This window comes from Schistocerca gregaria, chromosome X, assembly GCF_023897955.1.
Source record: "Schistocerca gregaria isolate iqSchGreg1 chromosome X, iqSchGreg1.2, whole genome shotgun sequence".
Lineage (NCBI taxonomy): Eukaryota > Metazoa > Arthropoda > Insecta > Orthoptera > Acrididae > Schistocerca > Schistocerca gregaria.
Window position 1 is genome coordinate 842,389,865 of NC_064931.1, and position 23,799 is coordinate 842,413,663.

A 23,799-nucleotide genomic window follows, 5' to 3' on the forward strand; every position below is an offset into this window, starting at 1 on the left:
CATGAAACAATGTGTTGATTGCCAGTTGTTTTCGTATAGAATGAGGCACTCATGAACTGCCGTAATTTGTCGTTAAATTCAGCTGTTTATCAGTTGAAATACAATTATGTATCTGGATTGCCTCAAAATCTCAATGCTGCCGACATCAACTGCCGGCTGTATATCAGAATTCCATTTCCTGTAGCTGTATGTTCACCAAAAATGAATCTTTCATAATACTTTATTACTTATCAGAGATAATACAATGTTTTCTCCAGTGTAAAATTTAGCTTTTAATTTCCGTATTTTATATATGTATACTCATAGTCATAATTCTTCGTACACAGATTCTGTATCGGCAAGTAACGACTTATATTATTCAGTTCCACTAACTGATAATTTTATATCAAGTAATATTTTTTTCCTGCCATGAGTCGGGGAAGGGTAGCATAATAGTGAGTGCCAGCATAACGGCTATTTGAATTTCTGCGTCCGTAGAGTGATAACATCGCGTGGCAACTGCCAAAGGTGTCATTGTGAACCCTCCGATATGCATGGTCATCAGCCAGAGTCAGGACATCGATTTTCTCGCAATCACGATCTGTATGGTTTTGAGACCATCTGATCAATGGGAAGTCCTCATTCTTTCTAATATTAATAATTAACTAAACGAGTAACGTTTTTTAATATGAGGAATTTCTTTTGGATGGGTGGTTATTTAGGAACAAATTCGATAATCAATGAGTGCTTCCACAAAAACTATTATTGTGGAATCGTGCATAGTCCCACCAATGCCCGGAATACCCACCACAGCGGCCATTATACGCTCCAGGAACTAATAACATTGTATTCCGTTTGTAATGTTCTTCATATGAACAAAGTATTGAACATGCTTTTAATAAGTTTGAATCACAGTAATTAATAGTGTTAATAATTAATCACAACAGCAAACACCTAGTAATAAAGACGAGGTTTACTTGCCACGGATGTAGTAACCTGAGCTATTCATTGTGTGGCTAAAACATTTTCTGCTGCACGCAAAAGTGAGCCGCTGTTGCTGATTCTGGACAGTCATTAGAATCACAACAAAAACACTGAAATTATAGAATTTGTTTTTCTTTTTCTTTTCCTGGCTTTTATAACGTATGTTCATAGGGTTAGCATATTATTTTTATGTGCTTGGCAATTTGAGTGATAGAGTGCGGCCGGATACACTCCCTAACGCCACCCAACCCCCCCCCCCCCCCCCCACCCCTCCATCACCACCCCAGCCACTAAGGCTCTTTTAAAGCTGTGTATATCCGAGCATAATTTACACATAACTTTTTATTTGAATAGCTGCACACCTCTCTGCATTCTGTTTAGGAAGTATCTCGTATTGCGTTGTATCTTTGTCTAACATTTTGTTTATCTAGGTACACAGGGATTTCGGAAGGTAAGATACACATGTCGTCCCACGCTAAGGTCATTTCGTAACAAGAGTGGTGGGTTATTAGAAGAGAGCACATGTTTTGCGTTTCCTATAGACGTAAATCTGGTGCGCTCCGAATAATACATGCATCACAGTGTGGGAATGAAATTTTGCAATTGGGAGCGTATGCATGTGAGTGGGACACTACGATTCTTCGTGACAAACGTATAAATCTAATTCAAGAATAGCCTTGTAAATTTTAGGAACGTATGACACTACTGTCAGATTTTCAGTGGATGAAAACATGAAGAAAATTTTTGTTTTAGTGACATTGGTTAAAGATCAGGTGGGATTTCATGTTTGCGTAAAAAGTTGTCTATTGTTGCACCATATCCTGTTCCTAAAGCAGATGTCTGATCCATCACAACTCTAGCGCTTTGAAACATTTCCGGAGACCCTTATTTCCCTCCGTATACTTGCACATACAAGTTGAAAGTATACAGGTCCCAACTATCATGTCGTTTCTAGCTCGTCTGGAATGCATGTAAACACTGAATGGACATTTCACAACTAAAAACACCCTATTACTCGTCCACTGTCAAATGGCTAATTGGATAATAACGTAAACCGCATTCCTGTACAGCGGCTATAAATGTGAGGGGTGCTCAGTTAGTAATGCAACATGTTTCTCACTCTGCCTGTTTCGGTTGAAAAAATGCGGAACTATTATGAGACATCATTGATTGTCCCTGATTTAGTTCCAACAGATGAGGGAGCTATACGTATCCTTCGAAGTGGCGTCTGTAGCGAAGGTATGTTCCAAGCAGAGAGCTATCATTGAGTTTCTTTTGGCTGAACACAAGAGCATCGCAGATATTCATAGGCGCTTGCAGAATGTCTAGGGAGACCTAGCAGTGAAGAAAAGCACCGTGAGTCGTTACGCGAATCGTCTGTCCTCATGGAAACAAAGTCGCGCAAACCTGTCCGATCTCCCGCGTACCGGCTATCCGCCCTCAGCTGTGGTACGCCTAGGAAACCAAAGAAACGACTTCTCCTTCTTCATGAAAACGTAAGGCCCCGAAAGAGTCTACACACCCGATTCTAGCTCACAAAACTTTACTGAACTGTTCTTCCTCATCCAACCTACAGCAAGGATCTCGCACCTTCCGTCCTCCGTCTGTTTAGAACGATGAAGGATGCCCATAGGGGGAAGTAGTACATGGAAGATGGAGAGGTTAATAACGCAGCGAGACGTTGGCTCCGACCAGAAGAATGTTTCCCCGCGGGCATACAGGCGCTCCCAGGAAGGTGGCTTAAGGTCGTCGCACAGAGCGGAGATTATGTTGAGAAATAGGGTGTTGTAACCGAAAGCCTGGGAAATAATATGGTGTACTGGAATCCTGAATAATACCAACCTTCTTTCAGGAAAAAAGTGTAACATTACTTACTGAACGCTCCTCGCATTTCTCTAAACGCACAAAATTTGTCCACTTATCATAGTTTCTCTTTAGTGATTATGTCGTCGAATCTAGTGAATTAAAGAAGTTCAGAAAACGTATTCCTCGAAAATGAAGATGGGAATATTTTCCTTTGGTACATGGTCTCTGTGGACCATAACGTAGAATGTGATTCACGTTTGGATTTCACTGCTCCTGTATTTACAGGAAGCCCTATAAAATCGAATATTTCTGTTGTTCGGATCCTCTTACGTCGCTTACAAGGATGAGTCACATTCCATAAATTATGAACAGTCTGTGCTTTTCGATTTGTGAATTTTACAACTTTGTCCACTATTTTAGGTGTAATGAAAAATAGTAAAGTCGGACATGCACGACCCGTCCTCACATCTTTATAGCCACCAGTCCCTCATCTACTACCTTTAAACTTCACTGAAGCTCTCCTGCTGAACTTGCAGGACTATCAATCCTCGTACAAAGGATATTACGGAGACACGGTTTAGCCACAGGCTAGCAAATGTTTCCAGGGTGAAATTTTCACTCTGCAGTAGATGAGGGTCTTCCTCCTAAGGCTTTCCATCCCTCCAACAGCGCTGCTGGCAGCAGTTGCATGGTCACTGGTGCGGTACGTCTCCACCCACATTCCCGACGTGCTCTGTGTGATTTAAATCGAGAAATGGTCATACCCGCCCATTTATCAAACATCATCTCGTTCCAAAAATTCCCCAACTTCCAGGTCGATGCGTCATGCGTTACCGTACGTAAGAGTGAAGTAAGGGCTGAAAACATCTGGAAAAGACCCCATGCGGAAGGTGTACAGTGGCACAATAACGTTTATCTGCGTTGACAACGCATGAACCTGTGTTCAGTGTATGCCGCCTTTAGAATCTGAAGGTGGTCACTGTATGGCCGAGACCGGTTATGACTGTGTCATAAGAATAGGACTGTGTCTGTAAATAATTTTTTTTTAGAAAATATCGAATCACGCACTCCATTGGCAAATGTCGTTTCTTCCAGAAGAGATCGCGAAATTAATTCAAAACAGCATTTTCCAGAACAGTAGAGTAACAGTAGGGAACAATGTGGTTTACAGCAAGGTTACGTACGTCAAACAAAAATGCAGGCCAAGCGATAGCGTCACATTACGCAATACCACAACGAGTAGCACGAGTACCAACAGGTTACAGTACGGTATTGCTTGCTACACAAGGTGCAGAGCCGGCAGCAGCGGGTGTTATGCACGCATATTGCACAATGAAACCTGCAACAGATTCTGCAGCACAAATGTCACATAATGAGCAGCCAAATTACACATGTTTTACACACGATTTGATGCAAACCTAGGGCAGAATTTGAGTTTCCAAAACACATAAGGTACATGGACCGAAACTTGATGGTAATCACTTTCTTACAGTGAGCAAATATCGGCACTAAAAGGAAGACACAAACAGTCTGCTATCTCGCACGTTCATAGATCAATTCAAAGTAGGGATACCAACGCGCTGGCCTGTGGAGCATAAATGAGATTGCATTTGTACACACATGGACGGAAGTATAGCGAAAGTTAGTGGAGACTTGCGATTCGTATGAATAGTTTCAAGCAGCCTTTATTGCCAAATATTGGTCACCGGAGGCACAAATGAGAATAAAGTATGGTCTATTGTAAAATGTCTCATTTGAAAACTCGCGAGAGAAAACCGCAGTCAAATTCTTCGAGAATATAGCTAAACGAAATCAATATTTAGACAGTCCATATAGTGGCATTGAATTAATCCAAATATGCTAGACGAAATTACCGATGAGATATCAACAGGCATTGATAAGACGAGGGGGTGACAATGTTGAGACACTCAAAGGTGTTTTGCGAGAAGTCGAATTCATTTATGAAAACGACGCTCAAAGACGTCGCGAGTCAGGAGAGAAGAACTTTGAAAGGATAAGTAATAAGAATGACAGTACTGGCAGTAATGGTAGACAGGTAATGGGCTTCAGTTTTGAGAAAAATGACAATAATTACGTAGGTGGGAACAGTGTAAACACGTGACCACAACGTAACATACACTCCTGGAAATTGAAATAAGAACACCGTGAATTCATTGTCCCAGGAAGGGGAAACTTGATTGACACATTCCTGGGGTCAGATACATCACATGATCACACTGACAGCACCACAGGCACATAGACACAGGCAACAGAGCATGCACAATGTCGGCACTAGTACAGTGTATATCCACCTTCCGCAGCAATGCAGGCTGCTATTCTCCCATGGAGACGATCGTAGAGTTGCTGGATGTAGTCCTGTGGAACGGCTTGCCATGCCATTTCCACCTGGCGCCTCAGTTGGACCAGCGTTCGTGCTGGACGTGCAGACCGCGTGAGAAGACGCTTCATCCAGTCCCAAACATGCTCAATGGGGGACAGATCCGGAGATCTTGCTGGCCAGGGTAGTTGACTTATACCTTCTAGAGCACGTTGGGTGGCACGGGATACATGCGGACGTGCATTGTCCTGTTGGAACAGCAAGTTCCCTTGCCGGTCTAGCAATGGTAGAACGATGGGTTCGATGACGGTTTGGATGTACCGTGCACTATTCAGTGTCCTCTCGACGATCACCAGAGGTGTACGGCCAGTGTAGGAGATCGCTCCACACACCATGATGCCGGGTGTTGGCCCTGTGTGCCTCGGTCGTATGCAGTCCTGATTGTAGCGCTCACCTGCACGGCGCCAAACACGCATACGACCACCATTGGCACCAAGGCAGAAGCGACTCTCATCGCTGAAGACGACACGTCTCCATTCGTCCCTCCATTCACGCCTGTCGCGACACCACTGGAGGCGGGCTGCAGGATGTTGGGGCATGAGCGGAAGACGGCTTAACGGCGTGCGGGACCGTAGCCCAGCTTCATGGAGACGGTTGCGAATGGTCCTCGCCGATACCCCAGGAGCAACAGTGTCCCTAATTTGCTGGGAAGTGGCGGTGCGGTCCCCTACGGCACTGCGTAGGATCCTACGGTCTTGGCGTGCATCCGTGCGTCGCTGCGGTCCGGTCCCAGGTCGACGGGCACGTGCACCTTCCGCCGACCACTGGCAACAACATCGATGTACTGTGGAGACCTCACGCCCCACGTGTTGAGCAATTCGGCGGTACGTCCACCCGGCCTCCCGCATGCCCTCTATACGCCCTCGCTCAAAGTCCGTCAACTGCACATACGGTTCACGTCCACGCTGTCGCGGCATGCTACCAGTGTTAAAGACTGCGATGGAGCTCCATATGCCACGGTAAACTGGCTGACACTGACGGCGGCGGTGCACAAATGCTGCGCAGCTAGCGCCATTCGACGGCCAACACCGCGGTTCCTGGTGTGTCCGCTGTGCCGTGCGTGTGATCATTGCTTGTACAGCCGTCTCGCAGTGTCCGGAGCAAGTATGGTGGGTCTGACACACCGGTGTCAATGTATTCTTTTTTCCATTTCCAGGAGTGTATTTTTGATTCTGAACGGACAAAAGACGATCCTGCGCAGGATAATATACATTCTAGTGTAAGTCAGAATACACTTGATCAAGACGACAAGAGTAACCCACCAAATAAGGGTACTATAGGTCCGAGAGGAAAAACGAGAGTACAAACACGTACGCCTAACCAAAAGTTTGACACATTACAATATTTGTTAAGATCCTTCCATGGCACTTGTAGAAGACAAACACAAATCGTCGGAAGCGTTATGGATACAGCGAATCGAACAGAACGGAGACGAACAAGTAGATCATAGAGAGGTCAATATTAGGGCACATATTTCGGCTAGGGCGGAAAATTAATCAGACTGGGAAGTATCTGAACAGGCCGACGAATCAAAGTCTAACGAATATAATTGTGATACATATGATGGCCTAGTACGGTTATATCACCATGAATATGTCATCATCAAGCCAAATACAGAAAACAGCGTCGCCATGAAAGACGATTTAGCTACTAAGATGAATCTGCAACTTTCAGTGGCAGACAACAAACATGAGAACGAATTATTGACTCAGGGTGGAGGGAAAGTAACCTAATACAGAATTTAATGAAGCCATAGAATCTAAGCGAGAGGTACTATCACAGTTAAAGAACAGTTGTCATGTCTTAAAATCCAAATAAAACTCGATCACGTGAATGTGTGACAAACAAACACATTTAAAACACAGAGCAAGGTGCCAGAATGAGATTTTAAAATCGAGATTGGCTAAGATAGCAGCTGATCTAAAAGCAGCAAAAATATAGGTACACGAATTGCAAACGGGAAATATTTCTCCACAGATAGTTGACCAGACACAAATAAATCGATTAAATTACGATGAAATTGAGGAGGCATTAATGGAGGAAGTTAAAGATGATAGCAATTTGGAAATAAGTCCGACACTGCGTATAACAGTAAAAGGTATTGGCGTTAACGCTATTATAGGTAGCGGAAGTGAAGTGAGTTATTTAATCGATGTAATAGTGACAATGAGTTGTTAGAATTCAAAACACGCAAGGTTAAAGTACATGGTCAAATTATAGGACGTCCGTCGAACGTCACAAGGAAGACAAGACTTACATTTGACTGCCAGGGTTATATAATAGAAACCAATTTCGTCATAGTACGGAAAGTCTCAGTCGATATGATTATCGGAGATGATTTTCTTAGTCAACAGAAAGCGGTATCAGATATGGGCAGAGGAACTCTCACCTTATAAGAAATTACTTCAAAATTTGAAGGCAACCTGAGACACGAAGAAATTTGTGGAAACTACACACAGCTACAGACGCAAGTAGATGCATATATGGCGTGTCAGGATAATCCGCGATATCTAAGGATAAGCGAATCAGAGCCTATGGATATAGAAATATTTGAAGATATTCACACAGAGATCGAAAAAAATACCAAGTCCAGAGGGGTTAACAGATCAACAAAGGCGGTATTTAGATGTACTATTAGGCAAGCATGCTATTGTATTTGAACCAAAACTGGAAGCAAATCAAGAATTTTCAATACAGAGTCGAGGTTAAAGACCACAAACCTTTTAGAGTATCTCCATACAAAATTCCATTGAGTGACCGACGAGCTGTATTCTTAGAACTAAACAAGATGGAACGGGAGGGTGTTATTAAAGAGGTACCAACAAATTATAAAGCCCGTTATGTGTTGTGGAAAAGAAGGATGGAACGATACGTTTAGTGCTAGATTCCAGACAAATTAACACAATCACGATTCCAGAAACAGATCATCCCGAGAGACTAGAAGATTTACTACAAAAAATTCATGACGTAGATGTATTCTCATGATTCGATTTAGAAACTAGTTTTTGGCGAATTGAACTAGAGCCAGAATGTATGAAGTATACTGGTAGGTAGGTGCTCTAGATATAAAAGACTCCCTTTCGGTTTGAACATCTTAACCACAGCTTTCATTCGAGGTTTAGGAAGTATTTTACCTAAGGTGCTACAAGGACGAGTGGCACATTATGTAGATGAGATTCTCATAGCTGGGTCATCATGGGAGCAACACAATGAAGTTCTGGATACATTACTGCAAACACTTAAAGAACATGGGGTAACAGTAAATTTCGAAAAATCCACATTTGGAGCGCAATACAAACTTTTTGTGACATGTCATATCTGCACAGGGAATAAAACTGAGTCCAGATAAATTAGAAGCAATACGAAATTTGGTAACGTCATATAATAGGAAGATATTCAGAGGCTTTTTTGGGACTAATAACATATTTTAAAAGGTTTATTTGCATAGTTACTCCAGATATACCACGGTTATGCAGTTTAACTGGTAAAATCACTCTGTTGTGGCCACATGTAGTAAGTGTTGCTTCACGCAGTGGAGAATGGCAAAACAGAGGCATGCTGACAACTGAGGCGTTGCGAAGTAGGCAGGCACAGATAGCCTTGCTGACAGCAGCAGTCTATCAACAGACTGACGCAAGGACACACACAGACCAAGTGCCGAGCGAAGCCTGGAGAGTGCTGAGTAAGGGGAAGTGGGGCCAGCACGCAAAGTTATGCTGCAATATACTGTGGGAGTAATAACAAAAAGCTACCATCTAGGGTAAAAAACGTCCTCCTGCTGGATATAAATAGTGGAGTGCAGGCAGCAACAGATGGAAGCCATTAGGAAGCTCGGATTTGAGGATGGACGTAGTCCATGTCCGAATGTTCAATCTTCGTAGGTGACGATTACCGGTGTGTGTTCCAGCTCGCAGGTGTCATCCGTTTGCCACCAGATGTCAACTTCGGCTCTGGAGGTAGGCCCGAGTTCGGTCGGCACCATGGCTGACTAACTATAGCGAGAACTTCCAGCAGGACCGGCCGCAGCGCTGTCTTGGTCACAGCCGCCGCCAGGGAATGCCACCCGGACTTCATGGCAACCCGGCCCCACGTCGCATGGTCCGTCCATGACGGGACCTCACGGACATTGCGACTGACAGCTTCCCAGAGACCAGTCCGGCAGGCATTGGCAGCTGACCTCACGGCGATGCGGCTCGAGTGGCGACGAGTTCATCTCAACCACAGGGCATCCTGGCTTCTCTGGAGCACTGGTGGCCTGAGGCACCCGAGTGCGATGAGTGGCGTGCGTTGCGCGAATTTTAGGAGAATCTACACAGCAGCAGGCAGGCAGAGGGATCCATAGGGCTGGGCAGCGACGACGAGGGAGATAATGTAAAGAAAGTTCTAAACATAATTGTAAAACTCCACGCCATCTCAGTCTTTGGCGCAGCCACTGTGTCCCCTGCTATCAAGTGGTGCAGAAGTCGTAACAACTCCATGGATATGGGATGAAGTTGCAGAACAAGAGTTTCAGAAATTAAGAAAGGCACTAGCGGAAGCACCAATTCTCTCATACCCAGATCTTATCCAAGATTTCTGTATGGCAACAGACAGTGCCAAGACTGGTTTAGGAGTAGTATTATTTCAACATTACGAATAAGATGGATATACTGTACATAAAACCATTGCATTTGCAAGTCGTGTCTTATCAAAAAGCGAGAGGAACTGTTCCATCACAGAGTTGGAAGCTTTAGCCGGAGCCTGGGGTTTCCGAAAGTTTCGATATTTCCTATTTGGAAGGAAAACTGTTGTATACACGTATCATAAAGCTCTCGAGTTTTTACTAACATCAAAGTTGACACATCGTGGGATAGCAAGGTGGCTTTTAAACTTGCAAGAATACGATTTCAGTGTAAAACACATACCAGGACCTACAAACAGCTCAGCACATTTTCTTTCACGATGTCCAAATGGCGCAACACCAAGTAAGTTCGGTACAGATCAAGACCAAGTTGGAATACATTATGTAAGGGGAGTACCTTTTGTGAGTTACATTACAACAGCGTTTTTAAATGTTGCACATGAACAAAAAAAGATCCAGAAGTATTGAGGGTCAAGCATAAATGAGGGGACAAGAACTCGGTCGACATTCGTCAGCATTATCTGCTGAAGAGTGATGTGTTGTTCCACAGATGAGACCCAGGCACTAGTTTGTGGAAGGTATGCGTTCCTGATGAATTAATAAATAAGTATATATGGTACACTCATATAAGTAACAGACACTCTGGGACAAAGAAATGTTTCATGAAACTCAAAGAGATGGCACATTTCCCCAATATGGAAAGACGAATTCGTCAAGTACTTAAATAATGTAAAGACTGCAAACAAGCCAGACACATGACATTTCACACCAGACTACCATTATCATCTATAACACTAAAGAAATTAAAACATATGGCAGCAACAGATTTAATGGGACCGCTACCAAGAACAAGGAATGGGAACACATTTATTTTCATGGTTATAGAATTAATATAAAAAATGTTACATTGACGCCTCTGAAAAGTGCAAGAATTATTACAATTAGTAAAGCACTACACCGTGATTTCCTTAAACAAGCGGGACATGTGAAAAGATTAATTTCAGACAGTGGGCCACAATATAGGTCAAAACCATGGTTAGCAAATTTGGAAATACACAAAATTAAACTCATATTCATATCGCACTAGAAACCATGCGCCGAATGGACAATGAAAGATAATGGAACATGGTGTCAATTGTACTGTAGCTCACGACACATGACAATAAATAATAAACAGGAAACTAATTGCATGACTAACTAATGCATTAATCTATATATCACCCACCATATTCATATATGAAGTCAAGGAAACGGTCAGCACGTAATACAGACATATAAATGATTAACGTATTTTACTAAAAAAGGATTTAAATATTATATATATATATATATATATATATATATATATATATATATATATATTAATTATGTTATTCATGTACATGTTCATTCATGCAAAAATTCAACATCAAACTCTGCATAAATATTTAATGTAAGGTTCATATTAATCGCATTATCTATGTAATTATTTATTGCCAAAATTGTTGTAAATTTATGTAAAAGAATTGTAAAGGGTCAAGAGGTCAAGAAGACGCACACCATGCCATCACCAATGTCTGGGGCAACCAAAGCGCCGCCAACCTGATGTTAAAAAAAAAAAAAATCCAGAGTCAACCGGAAGCTACGGGTCTGAGTGAGAACGAGCGTGCAACATGGTGTAACAATAAACCAAGAGAAAGACTTTGCTGACTAATGCCTCACTTTAGGGTGGATAATGTGCCAGGTGGACAACGAGCCAGATGTTAAGGAATGTCTCATGCTTCCCTACCCCTTCACCATACGGATTCGGGAAATATAGCCATTAAGACATTTGGACCACCTGTGACGAAGGCAAGCAAACCTCATTAACGCCAACAATAGCGACAGGAAACAAGCTCATAATATCATTATGACTGCCTGGGAAAGTATACACAGAATATTTCTCTTAATGACTTCAAACTGAACTGCCAGCTGAATGGCCGAATACAAATGTTTTGGTGACCCTTCACGCACTGTCCGTGACATATGCGCTGGTAACCCTCTCAAAAATACATCAAGTGCCTTTTGCTCGGCGCCGGCAGCGGTGGTCTAGCGGTTCTAGGCGCTCAGCCCGAAACCGCGCGATTGCTACGGTCGCAGGTTCGAATCCTGTCTCGGGCATGGATATTTGTGATGTCCTTAGGTTAGTTAGGTTTAAGTAGTTCTAAGTTCTAGGGGACTGATGACCACAGATGTTAAGTCCCATAGTGCTCAGAGCCATTTGAACCATTTGAACCTTTGCTCGGCCTCCTGCAAGTGAACACTATTCGCTTCATCGCTCTGACCCAACTAGTAAGTATACTCATTAATTTCCCATATCCTGTCCGCAAATTTCTCCACCGTCTCCCCTGTCTCTTTCTCATGGTACTTAACCTCTCCCTAAAGTACCGAAAGCTATTCTGTTTCTTGTACCTTTGTAAAAGCTCTTCCTTTAACTGCTTGAACTGTCCTCCCTTCCTTAAGTCCTCAGAACACCTTACATATGTTTTCGCTTCTCACGTTAGGGTAATCTTGGCTACACGTAACAGCTGCTCATCAGACCATCCATTCATAGCAGCTGAAATTTCCAAGTCCTCCACAAACGAACGCACATCCACAAGATGCCTTGCCAGAAAACGGAATAATCAAACTCACAGCGGCTGGATCAATCTCCTGCACCCTTGGCAAACAACGACTGATCAGACGCTGTTTCCCACTCACTTCTAGACGTTAATTCATTTCTAAACTGAGTATTGTACGCTGTAAATTGTGCTATCTCTTCCTTCAAAATCCGCACCGCTTCTGGTTCTGACACAACTTGCGTCCTTGAATCTGCATTTGTGTTGCTTTCACTCCCAGTTAATCGTTTCTTGTTTTGGGATTAAGTACAAGAATAATCTGACTTCCTACAACTCCGTATCATCATATTCAGTAACATCATACTCAAATTAATACGAAAAGTAATTAAACGCCACAAAACAATGTAGCTCTGTGAACATAATAAACTTATTTTGGTAACAAAAAATACTATGCCCACGCAAACATCTAAAACGTGGCTTCCGGCAAGCCATACTCGAAACACCAACAAGAAACAAAATGTCCAAAACTCAAAAGAACAATTTTGACAGCACTCACCACATCTTGTGTCTGCGCTGTAGGTGGTGGGCTCGAACGTCGTACTGGACAGACGACGTCCGCTATTCTGACACCAAATGCTGTTGTGCCAGACGCCAAATGTGGTGTATTGACACCAAATGTAGTGGATGTTTGCCAGGAGGTGCCGTATTAAAACTCGGCCGAGCTTTTCATATGATTTATTCAATTCCACTACAGTGCTTTGTTGACCTCGGTCCCTGTCACAGGCCCCGCAATGCTGAGGCCACTGCTCCAGCGACCTGTGCAATGCAACGCTGTGTCGTGCCGGCCTTGTTCGCCAGCTGTAGTAGTTCCGATTACGTCAGAATGGCTGTGCCAACCATAGACCCAGCGGCCACCGTCCCCGTTGACACCGCGCTGCTCCGCCGGGAGCCATAGTCTGGCCCCAGTGGCGCTTCTTCCTCAGCTGGCGTAGCTGGTAATGCGGCGGCAACCACCGGCCGCAATCCTGAGTCAAAATCTGCGGCACTTCGCCATGAAAGTCTCCGGCGTGTGTGGGCAGCGAAGACGACTGCCCGCGGTAGCGAGCCAAAGAGTGACCTGCCCTGGCTCACTGCAGACCCCACATCGGCCTCAGGGGGTCGAACCAACTACTTACAGTGGACTGGGATGCTTTCCCCCAATTTGTTACTGCGTGTACCCTAGTAGAGTGACATGCTCCACAGTCCAGGAGAGCTACCACACTTGAATGAACCTCGTTAGAGAGCAACACCTATTTACACTCGGCTGTGCACCTCTGTTTCGCTAACGCATCGCTCTGAGTCAAGTACACCCCACACCCCGGTTGTGATAGTGGTCCCCTTCTGCCTATACCATGCGCCATGGGAGCCGCTGCATTTACTCTTTTCAACAGATCGGTGGCCCTGTTGCCTCCATTCCACTTCGCAGCAACTGTTCAGTGTAACTTACTGGAATCCCGCCCACAATTGGCTGTAACTTGTGCTCAGGATATCGCACAAAACTAACATTCCCTATCCTAAATGGTGGTGCCGCCACACCTTGTTTCCCTTCGCTTCCATGTCGATGTTTTCTCGGATACATCTTGCTGTCACACGCTTGTTCCCATGTACAAATTGTTGTACATGGGAAGAACATGCACAAGTACTTCCTTCTTTTCCCCGCATTTCAGTGTAAATTCCATCAATATATATCTTATTTTCCGCAACTCTATCGATTTTCTTGTGTCAGTTCTACCCATGTGATCATGACATAACCTCTCGTTCCGTGTTCTAAAATAACTTGTAAATGCAGTACAGGTGCCAACACCTAGTGCAAATGCACTGATCGGGAGGTATAGTGTAGCACTGCACTCGATTGTATCCAGTCGCCATCACCCCGCATTTTCCACATTTGCAGGGTGTCTACTCTGTTTTCTGTATGTATGTGATGTGCATGTGTCATGAACAGCCCCCAGGACCAGGTCCTCCCACTGGTGGACCCAGATTCAAACAAAGAACACATCTTTGGCTGTAACGTGTGGTTGGTTCACCTGCAAGCCCTATCTCGGATGTGATATGTGGTGGATCCGCCTCTGAACATCGGTCTGGATGTATAGTGCAAAGCAGATACACACTCGAACGCTAGCAGAGATGTGGTATATTGTGGATCTGCATCCAAACATTACTACGTACATTGTGAGTGGCGGATCCACATACAAACCCTATCCCAGGTGTGACACTTTATGGATCCGTATCCCAACATCGCTCCAGATATATTGCAAGGCAAATCCAGACTCAAACTATGTATGTGGTATGCACATAGAATAGCTAAGTCTCAGGATAAAATTAAAACCATATGCTCAGTTGTAAAGGAAGTGGCTGGTCTGCAGAGACAGGTCGAGGATATACACTACTGCCCATTAAAATTGCTACACCAAGGAGAAATGCAGATGATACACGTGTATTCGTTGGACAAATATATTATACTAGAACTGACATCTGATTACATTTTCACGCTGTTTGGGTGCTTAGATCCTGAGAAATCAGTACCCAGAACCAACACCTCTGGCCGTAATAACGGCCTTGACACGCCTCGGCATTGAGTTGAATAGAGCTTGGACAGCATGTACAGGTACAGCAACCCATGCAGCTTCAACACGGTACCACATTTCATCAACAGTAGTGACTGACATATTGTGACGAGCCAGTTGCTCGGCCACCATTGACGAGACGTTTTCAATCGATGAGAGATCTGGAGAATGTACTGGCCAGGGCAGCAGTCGAACATTTTCTGCATCCAGAAAGGCCCGTACAGTACCTGCAACATCCGATCGTGCATTATCCTGCTGAAATGTAGGGTTTCGCAGGGATCGAATGAAGTGTAGAGCCACGGGTCATAACACATCTGAAATGTAACTTCCACTGCTCAAAGTGCCATCAATGCCAACAAGAGGTGACCGAGACGTGTAACCAATGGCACCCCATGCTGTCACGCCTGGTGATACGCCAGTATGGCTATGACGAATACACGCTTCCAATGTGCGTTCACCGCAATGTCGCCAAACACGGATGCGACCATCATGATGCTGTACACAGAAACTGGATTAATAAAAAAAAAAGACGTTTTGCCACTCATGCACCCAGGTTCGTCTTGAAGTACACCATCGCAGGCGCTCCTGTCTGTAATGCAGCGTCAAGGGTAACCGCAGCCATGGTCTCCGAGCTGATAGTCCATGCTGGTGCAAAATTCGTCGAACTGTTCATGCAGATAGTTGTTGTTTTGCAAACGTCCGCATCTGTTGACTCAGGGATCGAGACGTGACTGCACGATCCGTTACAGCCATGCGGATAAGATGCCTGTCTTCTCGACTGCTAGTGATTACGAGGCCATTGGGATCCAGCACGGCGTTCCGTATTACCCTCCTGAACCCACCGATTTCATATTCTGCTAACAAAATAACATTGCGAGCAGCAATGTCTCGATACGATAAACCACAATCGCGATAGGCTACAAGCCGACCTTTATCAAAGTCGGAAACGTGATGGTATGCATCTCTCCTCCTTACACGAGGCATCACAATAACGTTTCACCAGGCAACGCCGGTTAACTGCTGTTTGTGTATGAGAAATGGGTTGGAAACTTTCCTCGTGTCAGTACGATGTAGTTGTAGCCACCGGCGCCAACCTTGTGTGAATGCTCTGAAAAGCTAATCATTGGCATATAACAGCATCTTCTTCCTGTTGGTTAAATTTCGCGTCCATAGAACGTCATCTTCTTGGTGTAGCAATTTTAATGGCCAGTAGTGTAGAATCAGTGCGTAGTGCGAATGTCCGTATTACTGATAAGTCGCATATATGTACAGTGTTTAATAATCACTTTCTGAATATAGCAGGTGAACTAAATAGAAACCTAGTCCCAACAGGGAATTATATAGCGATCGTAGAAAAACGTGTTCTGAGACTGTTACCTGAAATGCTCCTCCATGACACTGACGAGATGAAGATTGAGTTAATCATTAAATCACTAAAGACTGAGAACTCTCATGGATATGATGGGGTATCTAGCTGAGTACTGAAGTATTGTTCTATGTATGTTAGCCCTGTACTTAGCCATATCTGTAACTTTTCCTTTAGGAGTGGTCAGGTACCTGACCGATTAAAGTACTCGGTAGTGAAGCCACTTTATAAAAAGGGACACAGGGATAATGTTGACAATTTTAGACCTGTTTCTATGCCATCGGTGTTTGCTAAAGCTATCCAGAAGGTTGTATATACAAGGTTACTGGAGCATTTAAATTCACATAATTTGCTGTCAAATGTACAATTTGGTTTTAGAAAAGGTGTAACAACTGAAAATGCTATGTTCTCTTTTCTCTGTCAGGTTTTGGACGGATTAAATAAAAGTTTGCGAACGCTAGGTCTTTTCTTTGATTTAACGAAGGCTTTGCACTGTGTTGACCACAAAATATTACTGCAGAAGTTGGACCATTATGGAGTAAGGGGAGCAGCTTACAATTGGTTCGCATCTTACTTTAAGAACAGAAAGCAGAGGGTAATTCTCCGCAATATTGGGAGTGGTAGTGATTTTCAGTCCCAATGGGGCTCTGTTAAGTGGGGCGTTCTCCAAGGGTCGGTGCTGGGGCCACTGCTGTTTCTTATTTATATAAATAATATGCCTTCTAGTACTACAGGTGATTCAAAAATATTTCTGATTGCTGATGACACCAGCTTGGTTGTGAAGGATCTTGGTGTAATATTGAAACAGTATTAAATAATGTAGTTTATGAAATACGTTTGTGGCTTGTGGAAAATAATTTGATGCTATATCACAGTAGGACTCAGTTTTTACAGTTTCTAATTCACAATTCAACGAGAATCGATATTTTTATCAGACATAATGGGCACATTATAAGCGAGACGGAACAGTTTAAATTCCTTGGTGTTCGGATAGTTAGTAAGTTGTTTTGGAAAGCCCATGTTCAGCATCTTGTTCAGAAACTAAATGCTGCTTTATTTACCATTAGAACAGTATCTGAAATAAGTGACATTTCAACACGAAAAGTAGTCTACTTCGCATATTTTCATACGCTTATATCATATGGTATTATTTTTTGGGGTAATTCTTCTGATTCAAAAAGGGTATTTTTGGCTCAAAAACGGGCTGCTCGAGCTATGTGTGGTGTAAGTTCAAAAACCTCTTGTCGACCCCTATCGAATAGTCTGGGAATTCTGACATTTCCCTCACAGTATATATTTTCTTTAATGTCGTTTGTTGTTAGCAATATTAGCTTATTCCCAAGAGTTAGCAGCTTTCACTCAGTTAATACTAGGCAGAAATCAAATCTGCATGTAGAATGCACTTCCTTGACTCTTGTGCAGAAAGGAGTGCAGTTTTCTGCTGCATCCATTTTCAATAAGCTACCACAAGAACTCAAAAATCTTAGCAGTAGCCCAAACACTTTTAAGTCTAAACTGAAGAGTTTCCTCATTGCTCACTTCTTCTATTCTGTCGAGGAGCTCCTGGAAGAGCAAAAAAATTAAACAAATTCCAGTGTTACAGTGTTGATTTTCTGTATTTAAACTTACGACTTGTCGCCTGAATATGTTTCTTATATTTCATTTTATCTGTTCCTACTATCGTGTTATAATTTCAAGTATTGACTCGTTCCATGACCATGGAGATTTTTCCTTTATTTGGTCCCACGGAACAATAAGTAAATAAGTAAATAAACTCTAAATTAATGCGATGTACTCAATTCCCCTGTCTAATCTTAAGTGTAAAATGGATACTTCAGTTAGCAATAGGTGTTTGTGAGACACTGTGTATACATCTGCTTAACATATGTGCTGTTTACAAATTTAGTGGCGGCATGACTTGTAATTTGACATGTGAGATGCCCCCATTATGCATTTATCTCTTTCCTTGTATGAGGTGGTCTCCATTACTAACGATAATTTTATATAGCACTTTGTGGGCATAGTATAATTTATGAACTGTGATCGGATGTGGACGGTGGACGCTATACATGTCTGGAAAACTATACTGTGCATGTATCACACAGAGCCAATCTTTTAAGGAAGCAGTTTTCTCATTTTATAGTTCGATGCCATAGTTTATCGTAGGGAAACATGCAAGAAGGGTGTATGTCATGTTCTGGGAATACATTTCTTCCATTGGAATATTAACAGCAATGCTTTCCACACGACGGACAGGTTGGAAACTCAAGTGATCAAACATTAGAGGTTGTTTCAAATGCAGAAGGTTGTAGCCTTAGGAGTGTGGAACGATGTAGCCTTAGGAGTGTGTGTGTTGATGTTCTCTCTTACCAATACCTTCCAGGTAATGATACTAGACTCTAGAACAACATTTCATAGTTAATAGCGTAGTTGATTTCCGTAAAATCCTTTGAACCCCATTCATCTGGAGCTCCATCATACATAAAAATCATCCGTTTTTGCTCTTCTTAACCGTCTGCTATTACATCAGAACACTTTCATATCTGTTACAATACACCGATAAAGGGTTTTAACCTCCTCGAGATGGGTGCATCTGGAGAAATCTTGTCTACTTGGATGGGTGAGGACTCGGCTAGCTCCATTCATTCACGAGACGTGAAATGTAGCGGTCTGTTACCGGCCGGTTTCAGATTAAATCGGTGATGGTGCTGCAAGGAAGACTGGTCAATGACAGTGTGACGGGGTCTTTCAATCTCTAATTTTACCCTAAAACTACGAGAATGCTCTGTGACACCCATCACCAAAGAGATAGATCGTAAATTAAGCACTATGTTCGACGTGTTAGAAATATGTAGAGCGCTGTCTGGTATCGTTTGAAGATGTATGTGACTGACAATTAACAATGAATGGATGTACTGCACAGTCATCTATCTACATTCGCAATGACACTCGCAAAGTAGAGAGGGGGCGGTTGAGCTACGATGATGAAATTGGGAAATACACTGTCGCAGCATTGCTCGGTGTTCAAATTACTGTAAAATTGCAAAAAATTGTCACGCTATCAACTGTGATAGTTATTATTAGAGTATCTCGATGGTGTCTTTTCCATTCCATCCATCCGCTGGTACACTGTTCCCTACCACACAATGACTAACTGACATCACTTCTTTGAGTTGGAGGAAGAGTTTTGGTGGAGGGACAAAACCTTCTGTTGATGACTAGCACCGAAACAGGGATTGAGTGCATGACTGCTATATGAGGAATCAGTCGAAATGGAATGCAGAGCCGTCAGCTATGATGAGTTTAAATGTAGATCTCGTAAATCTCCTTGGGACTGTGGTTTGTAAACTCTCCACAATGCCGCCAAACTCACCCAGTTTACTTACGTTGTATATTAGTTTTGTTTAAAATGATGCAGTGAATGTGGAGTGTTATGATAGCAGCAGTAACAATATGATTTACACTGTGCAACGTCTAGTTTCTGTGAGAGGCAGTGGATCAGAACGTGTTAATGTCAGTTTAGAACTTGACACAGACCTCTGAGTCATGGAGGAAGAACAAAATGTTTGGTAGTCTACAAAGGGAGTTACAGCAGAAGAAAACAATCTTTCGAAAAATGACACAGGGTCGCAGCGAGGATCTCTTACTACTTACAGCATAGTCTGTGGGATACAGTCATCCTCCTACAGTACAGGTGATGAAACTCTAAACTGGTAGTGTTGTGGATTAATTCCTGTATAGTTAGAAGGATCGTCACATGTGCTCGATGCCTGCACACATGCGGTATTTGTTTCTGATGTATGGGAGGAGTGAGATGCACTAATAATCTTACAGAGTTCTCTGTTGGATGAAGTTAGTGGAGCTTTTATAGTTCGTAATTCTTCTCTGGTGGACGGAACAGAATAACGATGATAGAATGTTGGGGTGATAGACGTGAATAAGCCCTGAGGGATGTGGATGTGTAGTACCTGCTTGTAGTTTGGAGAAGCACCACAATGTGGTAGCAAAACCCATGTCCTTCCCCCAGTTTCTGTACTGCCTTTCATACTACCTTGTGTTGCAGGAGCAGCCTTCGTTTTCGTCGAATGGTAAATACACTGTTCTGTCGCAGAAACACAGCTTCGCCTGTTTCTACAAGAATTGCAGACGGAGATAGATATAGCTTTCTCAGATTTCTACTCAGCTCTGACTTACACTGGGAGAACCACATGCGCAAAACTGCAGGGACAGTAGTGCTGAGTCTGAGGGGTAGTTGTAAGATGCTTAGGCGCTACCTAAAACCATGTTGGAATTTTACTGTAGCTGATATATTCGAGAAAGATGGTTCGTTTCGGGGTATGAGAGTGCCAGAAATATGATTGACTAGTTGCTGTAATTATTAAATGACTTCTCCATAGGATTCAGTGCAGGTACGTGATTGAACGGAAAGATCTGATTCCAAATCATAGCCATCATTTCTAGCGTAAGCTTAGCCCTACAGATCTGAAAGACTAGTGTACATTTCTTACTACATTAATCATCACACCATCTACTACTGTTTGTAATCCTTCTCAATGAATCATCACCTATAACTCAGTGGATACATCGCAGAGCCTCTGACATGTCATCTAGACAGAATGCGTTACAAATACTGGAGAAATATCTAGTGGCGGCGGCGTGAGGTAGTTGCAAATACTGGTTTCATACCACAACCCGTGGCCGAATAACTTTCAAAATACACTAGTTTTAATACGAGGGTGCACCATCGGAGACATGTAACCACACTGCTTGTGTGATAATATACACTCCGGTGATCATCATCTATATTCAGTGTCATGGCATTTCTCTGGAAAAACCACGTCATTCGTAGGTAATGCCATACGTGAATTTATAAAGCTGGTACAGCTTTTAACATGGAGACTTGTGAGCACCTGTCGAGCTTAGACCGCTTGTGATGGTAAAATGGTTGTGCTATTTTCACATATAGCGGTTTGTAAGATGATTACACCTCTGTTTCTAAGACACAGTGGTAGCACTCGCAGGAAAACGTATGAGCCATGAACACCCATCAATGATATTAGCTCAGTTTTATTTCGTATCGGCAGCAATCGGTTATTGATGAATCATTATACTTAGTAGTAAGTCGTGCGTGATAGGTTCGTCTTGAGCATCTGGCTAATAAGGTATATGTTTGTGTTCCGACATGTGTAAAGAAAATGACTAAGTCCAGTCGTAAAGAAGGTATGTATTTGACATGGAGTACTGTGATATAAAAGGGAGGAGTATGTCAAGGCCTAAGAATGGTACCAATATATCTATTTCCAGAGCCACAGCCATCAGCGAGTTGTATTTCTGTTACTTCACTCATTGTTGAATGTAGTCAACTGAGGTCGCAATCGTAAGATTTAGTTGTAAGCACAGGGATAAAATATATATGAGGCTGGTTTTCTTTACTATGATGATTCTATCTGTGCATGCATGGCGTGCAGTGCTGGTGACCTGTGGTGGTAATGATTCACATTTCCTATTAACTATAGGATCCGGCCAAATGCAGAGGCTTGTTGGAGTGTAGGAATGTAGCTAACTTGACTGTGTTGCCCTCTAGATGGCCGATTAGCGAACTAATAGTATGTGTTGGATGGCTTTCGTGATCGTGTGTAAATTTGGGATGATTCAATGTCGACATGTGTTTGCACAGGATAGTTATTCCCTCCCATGTAAATAGTCCCATTGACTGCTTCTGTGCATTTCGCGCATTTATTTAGTTGAGGGAACACCGGTGGTTGTGTGTACATCTAACAGGTTAAAGACACATTTGCTGGTTCTGTAGATATGAGAAAGACCTTATTTGAGTTTACAAATTATAGGGATGGTTTTTAATCTGCTACATCGCCGATATTGGTATTCGAGGGTGAAAATATAAGTTTCCTCTATTTTTTCGAGTTCTGAGGTAAAGGTCTTCTCAGATGGGTGAGTTTCTATTAACTCAGAGGTTTACAGCACGCCCCACCTTGCTAAAGTTTAGGGTTTGTAGAGAAATGATTTTGGGTTTATATCCTCAGAATTATGTCGTGCTAAATCGTAGAGGGAGACCGAGAGATGAGTACACTAAGCAGATTCAGAAGGATGTAGGTTGCAGTAGGTACTGGGAGATGAAGCAGCTTGCACAGGATAGAGTAGCATGGAGAGCTGCATCAAACCAGTCTCAGGACTGAAGACAACAACAACAACAACGATCGGTAGGGTACTGTTTTGTGATTGATATAGATAAGTACAGCGAAAATGGTGTCATGGCAAACCATGCGAAAATAAATGTGTTCTTGTAATCCCATAGTCTGGAAATTGGTGTATAGAAGCAAGCAAGCAAGCAGGTCCGGACCAGAAACAGTAACACGTTTGTGCTGAAGGGAAATGAGCCCGAATTTGTAGAACAGTTCTGAGATTGACTTGGATATGCTGAGGGCGCTCTGGTCACACATTGAGAGTAGATGAGTAGTGACCGTTGGCTGCAGGAAAATATCTAGTGCTTTGAGGAGTATATATGGTGCTGTCTCTCTTCGTGATATATGTACGGTTGTCTGGTGGTCGATAGCTATACGAATGAATGGAAAGGGGCGATTTGGCACAGGATACGAATTGTGTGTTTACTACATCGACATGGTATGTGGTGATATACTGCTGCATTGGAGATCGTTTTCATGCTCTAACCATCAAGCTCCTGTCCTCAGTCGGATAGCAGTGTAATTGAGTAAAAGTCTTTCCATAACTGAGGCAACGGCCTTGCCGCAGTGGATACACCGGTTCCCGTCAGATCACCGAAGTTAAGCACTGTCGGTCGCGGCCGGCACTTGGATGGGTGATCCTCCGGGCCGCCATGCGCTGTTGCCAATTTTCGGGGTGCATTCAGCCTCGTGATGCCAACTGAGGAGCTACTTGACCGAATAGTAGCGGCTCCGGTCAAAGAAAACCATCATAACGACGGGGAGAGCAATGTGCTGACCACACACACCTCCTATCCGCATCCTCATCTGAGGATGACACTGCGGTCGGATGGTCCCGATGTGCCACTTGTGGCCTGACGACGGAGTGCTCTCTTTCCATAACTGACGATATGTAGGGCACATTGCAAGGTTTAATCGTGGGTGCAATATGGGTATCTGTATAAAATAGTTTTTTGTGGCTGAAAGTTTCATCAGCAGAAAGAAAAAAAAAGAAAGAAAAAGAAGTGGAAGGTGCTTCCACACCAGCAGCATCACTAATTCGGCGGTAAATTCGATAAGAGCCAATCATAATGCTCGATTCATTCACAAGGCATCCTTTGTTCTGGGATATATGAGTCTCTACACAGTGGTGACAGCGTTTGTGTATGTTAAAAGCAGGAAGTGTAAGACATGATGGATGGGTTGCCGCGTTAGGACCATTAGGAGGAGTACGTTCAGCGTTAATTTGCGCTATTTTCGTAATTGGGTTCTGTTAGGACCAGA

The 23,799-nt window shown here is 43.1% G+C and overlaps 1 pseudogene; it reads left to right on the plus strand.

Annotated features, from left to right (window-relative positions):
* Positions 1-23,085: 23,085 nt before the first annotated feature.
* LOC126299661 (5S ribosomal RNA) lies at positions 23,086-23,203 on the plus strand (annotated as a pseudogene).
* Positions 23,204-23,799: the final 596 nt, after the last annotated feature.